Here is a 7,500-nt window from a genome sequence, read left to right as displayed (position 1 = left end):
CGGGCCAGTCTGCGGGTCACTGGGATCGTCGCGGTATTCCAGGTGGTCGTTTGCGGGAATTGGGATCGCTTACAGTAAAGTTACACTGCTTTCTTGGTTTTGTTTCTGGGACCCTTTTCCGTGCACCACAAACCCACTGGTGTCTGTCATTTCTGTAATGATACGTTTGCAGCCGCTGTTATTATCAGCGGTATGTCACATCACGCATATATCACTCTTCCCGGAGTGCCGACTCCACACACGTGCATCTGCTCATAGGTGTTAACATACATATGACCCCACAGAGGGGGCTCGTCGCCGGTTTATGGATCAATTCCAGAGTTAATACCGACCAGACGACACGTTTTAAAGGATTGATCTAAGGACCAATTGGAGAACCTCTAGTTGAGGCCCTGACTGTTCCCGCAATGCGTATGTATTTGTACACTCATGTATTGATGTAAACATGTACCTGTTAAACATTAGGTGATAATTACGAGCTTAATGAATAGCGAAATGTATTCCTCTTAGTTGCCTCTTAGTTGTAATGTCATAAGAGTTTAAACAAGGTTGTAAACTAACCAAACATGAGTTATGACAGTGACTATGATTGTTATTGTATTGATTACAGGTTTGACCGCCTTCCAATAAATAGTGAAGCGAGTACTACGCAGTGGTCTCAGTTACCTTAACTTACTACAGTTAACCTGAGCGCATGAAATGGCGCTTACAACGGTGTCTTCATTGCGGGCATTGTACTACAACTAGAAGTACACCGTGATTTCGTAGATCTTGTAAACTTGCTTCGTTATTTCGTTGATATTTCGCGATGAAATCGAAATAATTGTTCTCATAATCTACACACTGTCTAGCCATAATGGAACTGATTTGAATTTCAAATGGCTTCTCCTAGGCCCAGCTTCTATTATCACGTGATGATCTGTTTCATATCTGATTGGTTCTATGGAGTGTCTTTGTTCACGTCACGTTCATGCACGAATATAATTAGCTCATTTAATTTCCCTCGCATACTTCATCCGTTACATATCCATTGGATTTTCCGTAGCTCTTAACGACTTTTGTGTCATTTTGTCACCTGGCAGGGGGCGTTAAGTTATTACGGCTCCTGGAAATTGTGGAGTTTATATCCTCTATAACATTGTTATTATCAGTTTGCGCAGATAAATGGTATAGAAGAAAACTTTCATAGAATGATGTGGGGTGGCATTTCCAATAATACCGGGACATTGATTTCGCAGGAATAAGAAACTTGCGTCGTTATTGCAATGGTATTTCGCAATGAAATCTAAGTAATTATTTTTTGCACCGTACAGATTCCTTAACCATAATGGAACTGATTTGGATTGCAACTGCCTTCCCCAAGGCCCACCTTCTATTGTCACTTGATGATCTATTTCATATTTGATTGGTTCTATTGAGGTGAACTTGAGTGCCCATGGTCATGTCACGTTCACGCTCATATGATTTCCTTCACACACGTCATCCGCTACAAATCCGTCCGAATTTCCGTCACTTTTAACAATTCATGAGTCATTTAATCGGCGCTGGAAGAGTAGGGTTGGTGAGGCCCCTAGAAATCAGGAAATGCATGCTCTCTTTATTACCTTTCATATCAATTTGCGAAGCAAATGGTGTAGAACAAAACTTTCATATAAAGATGTGTTCTACTACATGGTAAGCTCAGATTCTTTCATTTAGGTGTAGGGTTTCATTTCCAATACTGCCAAAGATTGTTTTTACATGTAGAAAACAAGGTTTTGTGTGTAAGTATGTATATTTTTGTTTCAGTTTTATGTGAGGAAGCACTAATGCAAATAAAGTGACAAATGTAGCTGTACGAAAGGATAAAAGGAACGAACAAACACCAAAGACTGAAACGTTTCAGTCTTGTATGGCCGGCACACAGGTGCGGTTTTTGTCAGGATCTACTTGAAATTATAGTGAATTTATGTAGACAAAATTAGAGGCAACTAGACTCTCTTTCTCTATGTATTACGGAATATAATCGTTACTATAATTATGATTGTAATTCGGAAATATTAAGTTTATGAGAAAGCAATTACAATTGAATCGGCACTTTTGTCCAATGTTATTTACTTCTGACAAGGTAGGTCTAATAGCATGAGTAACCATACCTAAAACCAATGTCATCACTTCATATCAACGCTTAATCACAAAGTATCAGTTAGTGAAACGTGGCAGGGTTGGCCGTAGACTTGTGTAAAAGAAGAGGGCAAGTAATATAGTACTTGTGTGAAATTATAGTATCAAAGTGGGAGTTGAAAGTGATACATGCTTTAATGTCTTATATGAGATTCTTATATGTTTCTATTGTTTCTCATTTTCATAGTTTTGGTTATCGTTCTTAATGAAACTATGTGATGTTTCATACATTATCTTTCCCTGCCATGGGCCTCATCCCTCACCTCAGCATATTTTGCTTGGTCTTTTCGTCTCCCTCTTTCCTTTTCCTTTTCTTCTTCCCCCTTCTGTCCATTTTCTAAGGTGTGAGAGCTGTTCAGAAAGTATGAAAGGCTGCCTTTGTGTCAGTCATGAACGGCTTCTAGGAGCCACAGGCACAGTATTCCCTTGGTTAATTCCCTAGCCCTTACCCCTTATGAGGTCCCTAAGGGTAGACCATTTCTTTTCCCCATTTATTTCAGGCTCACCATGGCTAATAATGAATATTTTCTTATACTTTTAAGGGGCATTAATGCTTACCCCTTCATCAACTAGCCTATCTAAATTCAATTTTGCTGGTTTTCTGACCCCAGCCTCTCCTTTGGCCACAGCTCTGACCACTTATACTAATACCCCGTCCTCATTGTTTACAGACAGCTCTACCCACTCCGAACTAACCACCCAGGTTATTCTTTGACCTTCAGAATGCACCCTTTCCCCTCTCCCAATATTCTCCATTCCATCTGTCTAATTCATTATCTGCCCTCTTCCCCTTACTACTACCTTTCATCCTTATTTCATCCCCCCCCCCATAGTACTACTTCACTCCACACCACCCTATCATCCTTCTGCACTTATCTAACTGCTTCCACCTCTGTAAACCTTTTGTGTACTCTCTTTGGTCCAGCCAAGTCAATTCTTTGTGATTCCCTCCCACACCCTCTTACTCTGACAATATTCTCCTCTTCCAACAAGGTCTCGAAAAACAAGTAGGCAAAGTTTCACGCCTTGTGACAGTCCCAAGATGTGCACTATCTATCCTAACAGACCTCACTGGCAAATTTATTTTTAATACTTGTACTGGAACTGTTTCTGTCTCCCTGACTGATTGTCCTGTCTATAACAAGAACTGGTCAGACAATGAAAATTACCTACTTGTCTGCCTTGTTGATTACGATGCCGTGGCAGTAAAGTGACCTCTCCGATAAAGTTTGTATTGGTGGAATGTACTGTCCTGTCCGACCATATTGACTCTCCTCCATCATCTACTGCATTCAATGTGCCCAACCTGGTCATGACCGTTCAAATTGCTCTGCTCAGTCACGTACATGTGCCAGTTGTTGTGGCTCCCATTATGTATTTCATAGGAACTGTCTTACATATAAGCTTGAATGTAAGGTAGCAGTTCTCAGATTCAAACAAAGCACACCAGACAACCTAACGTTCCTCTCCATCTTCTACCACATCCTCTCCTACACCCTCCTTTTCCTCTGCTCCTCAGTTATCTGTCCTCTCTTCTTCTTACAGGAGAACCTTTGTTTCTCAGTCCTCTTCACCAAATTCCCCTCCACAAACTTGTAGACATCCAAACTTTCCTAAAGATGACCCTAAGGAACACTCCAGCCCTCATCCACCCTCCAATCTCTGTTCTTACTCCCTCTACATTTACAATATTTGCTGATATCCATTTTCCTCCTCTTCCTACAATCTCCAAACACACCTCATCCTCTCCTTCTCTTTGTGCACCATCCCCTCTTTGTTCCCCAGTATCATTACCACTCCTACCTGAATGCTCACATGAATCCCTCTGTCACAATAGTGCCATTCTCCAGACCCCTCCCCTCCTAACACTCTTCCTGATACTTCATCACTTTCACCAGTTCGCTATTCTCATCCTAAGGTTTCTTCTCCTTCTACTTCTCCAACAGCCATCTGTTTTCCTTGAACAATGCTCTTATTCCTTTCCCAGCCACAAATACACCTCATTACATTCAATCACCTAACCCCCTTAACCCTTTCTTTTTTTCCACTAATCTCGGCTTTACTTCATTTGATCCCCTCTTTACCCTTTTCACTACCATCCTATCCTATAATGCTCTCTAATCTTTGACATCTAACACATTCTATCCTGATCTTTAACTCTTCTCTACCCATTTTGCCACAAGACTTTACCATAGTGCTAGCACATTTATTTGTTTCAACCATTAATCATGAGCCTCTATTTTGTTCATCATTGTTTGATTGTTTTTAATATCATTGTTGATATTACTGCCATGATGAATATATGATAGAACTCCTCAATGCTTTATTATTTGCCTAAGCTTCCTTGAATAGTTTTTCGTTATCTACTGAATAATGTCTCCAGAAATTAGTGTATGTTTTGTCATATAGCAGTTTTTGCAGTGGTATTTGATGTTCTTGTATATGTGAGTATTCATCATATATATTCTAATCACCCGTTAACAAACTGCACCCATTTTCCTGTGGTTTATATTTTTACCTTATAAGTTGTATTGCACTTTCTCAGTCATTTATGTGTTTTTTGTTTTAGGCTTATAAAGTTATGTCATTTATCAGTTGAAATAAGTTAAAAGATTTTCTTAAATTTGATCTGATGAGCAGTTTTTAACCAAGTTGATTTTTCCACAGTTGTAGAACACTTACCATAAATCATCCCTTTCACTTAAATTAGTTACCCACATTTCCAAGTTAATGGGGCAAAACGATTGCAACAGCATAAAAAGAGAGAAGGAAAAAAAGATAGCCTAAGATCTCTGGCCTTGATTGGTATCATATAGCTTTGGGAGAAAAAGTTCCATATGGAATGAGAAGAAACAAAATGTTTGACATTTGCACTTTAAAATGAACATGCAATAGCGTAAGTGGCATGAGGTGGTTCTTTTTAATAAATCTACCTTTCTGTGATGCTGAGCAGGGAAGGAGGCTCAAGGTACATACTAGTTGGAATTATGCATTGCATTTCCTGTTTTATAGCAACAGAAAAATGAAAAGCCAGGATGGGTGATAATAAACTCTCCAAGACTGATATATATTCTACACAAACACACACGCACACGCGCACGCACACACACACACACACACACACACACACACACACACACACACACACACACACACACACACACACACACCCACACGCACACGCACACGCACACACACACGCACACGCACACGCACACACACAAACACACACATGCCCACACACACACACACACACACTCACACTCACACTCACACTCACTCAGTCACTCACTCACTCACTCACTCACTCACTCACTCACTCACTCACTCACTCACACACACACACACACACACACACACACACACACACACACACACACACACACACACACACACACACACACACACACACACACACACACACACACACACACACACAAAATCACCCAATCAAATCAAGGTTGGCAGGATGCAAGAGATATTATTGTTTTAGATAAGGAATGAAATAAGATATCTGAAACAGCAGTCTGTTATACTACTAATTTTCTTGGCTAAATGTCTAAAAGTGATAGCCTAGAACAAATAGAATATTGGCTCAGCATATATGTCAATTAAATACCAAGTGTTACTGAACAGAGTTAATTTTGTTAGAAGAACCAGATTCTTCACGTTTCATTCAAATTCATTTTTTACTTGTAATCAATACACTGTCATGAGGTAAAATGTGGATGATAAAATGCATGACTTATACTCTATCTTTATTTCTCAGACACAACTTCTAAAAAGTAGAGATTAATTTTCTTTTTCCCTTTTTTTTAATGGATTGCATCACCACATAACACCCACACAATATCTGAGAACTGGGCTACATCTAAAGGGCATCAACTGAAGCAGCAGCAGTGGCTGTGGTGTATTTGCTCTGAACACCATCTAGTCTGGTCAGCAGAGAATACCAGCCACTATGCAAAGCAGAAGCAGTTGTGTAGAGAATCTTGATCCAGCATGTTCACTATTGTTTGAGTCTGAAGCGATGGTTTTGTCCTCATGAACCGCATGTGACCCTCGCTAATCAAGTGACTATCATCAAGATAAACAGAGGTAGGTAGAGTCATTTAGCAGTCAGGAGGCTGCTTAGAGACTAGGCCTGGAAACACCAAGCCACAGGAAGTGAACAAAGGGCATATCGGGTAATCCTGGATATGGTTTGCACAAAATTAACGTTTTAGCTTCCCACTGGCTGATTATATACATTTGGGTGTGAAGTACTGCAATAAAAACAACAAGAAAAATGCAGTCTACAATGATACTGTTGTACCGTAAGCAAGGACATAGATGATTATAAAAAAATAATGTTCCAATTTCAAACTTGATCTTAGTAACGTATCAGACTGTTTAAGAGGCAAAGGAGACAGGAGAAAGATAAAAGATTTTAATGTGATGCTTTTTTGCCCTAGTTAGATCTAAATTCCTTTCTTTTTGTTCAGAGAACCCACAAGACTGTACTGCAAGTAAGTTGAAAATCTAAAAATTAAGAAACAATTAGTCAATTCAGAAAAAAATGCCTTAATAATATGCCATGTTGCTTGATCTTACAACAGAAACCTTGTTCACAGATTCTCATGACCCCTATGATTACTTACTAAGAACTTAAATGAAAATCATGGCCAAACTGAAGGACTGCTGATCATATTACAAAACAACAGGGCATTGTTTAAATTACATTCATCATGAAAGAGTACAGACAGCTGTGTGACTTCCATGTGCATAATCTTTTTAAAATGACAGTATGGACATCTCAACACCTAAGACCTTGGCAAATACAGGGGATGAAGCACGTGATGGTATGATATCAACTGATCCATCATCCTTAAGGGCATGGATCTCACACCATATGCCCGACCGTGCTTCTTAGAGGCGAGTTGTATACAGGAGAAATGATGATTCTACAAATTCTCAAAGAAGCCCAATCTAAAGCTTATTTCACTGATCACGCACAACACAAAAACACACTATACAGTTATCAAACTCATGATATGGGTCTTAACCATAAAACACTGACTCAATAAAAGGTTGTGACTATTTAACACTGGACTCAAGATATGGGCATGGCAGTTATCAGGCTATGATTAACTTAAAAATAACGTTAGTTTGATTTCCTTACTAGAAACAAACCCAAATTAAAGTCTGAACATAATGGCAGTGTTGATAGCAAAAGTTAATTAACATAATAAACTTAAGTTACACAACTATTTTACATCTTAAGTAAGAAGTAAACGTTCATCCTGGTAGCACCATTGTCAGCTGAAGAAAATGAAATCAACAATTGAAACACAATAA

The 7,500-nt window shown here is 39.2% G+C and overlaps 2 protein-coding genes across 20 annotated transcripts in view; one reads left to right on the top strand and one right to left on the bottom strand.

Moving 5' to 3' along the window:
- Positions 1-648, top strand: part of LOC113805971 (uncharacterized) — an 18,584-nt gene extending 17,936 nt beyond the window's left edge. For both annotated transcript variants that reach the window (XM_070114444.1, XM_070114443.1), the window contains one exon: positions 1-648. This exon is cut by the window's left edge and continues 988 nt beyond it. The gene's annotated coding sequence lies outside the window, so the exon portion shown is untranslated.
- Positions 649-5,908: 5,260 nt separating this feature from the next.
- trol (terribly reduced optic lobes) overlaps positions 5,909-7,500 on the bottom strand; it is a 266,084-nt gene continuing 264,492 nt past the window's right edge. For all 18 annotated transcript variants that reach the window (XM_070114424.1, XM_070114425.1, XM_070114431.1 and 15 more), the window contains one exon: positions 5,909-7,500. This exon is cut by the window's right edge and continues 1,314 nt beyond it. The gene's annotated coding sequence lies outside the window, so the exon portion shown is untranslated.

This window comes from Penaeus vannamei, chromosome 36 (genome assembly GCF_042767895.1).
Source record: "Penaeus vannamei isolate JL-2024 chromosome 36, ASM4276789v1, whole genome shotgun sequence".
Taxonomy (NCBI): domain Eukaryota; kingdom Metazoa; phylum Arthropoda; class Malacostraca; order Decapoda; family Penaeidae; genus Penaeus; species Penaeus vannamei.
Note: the sequence above shows the minus strand (reverse complement) of the source record. Positions and strands in the feature narration are given on the sequence as shown.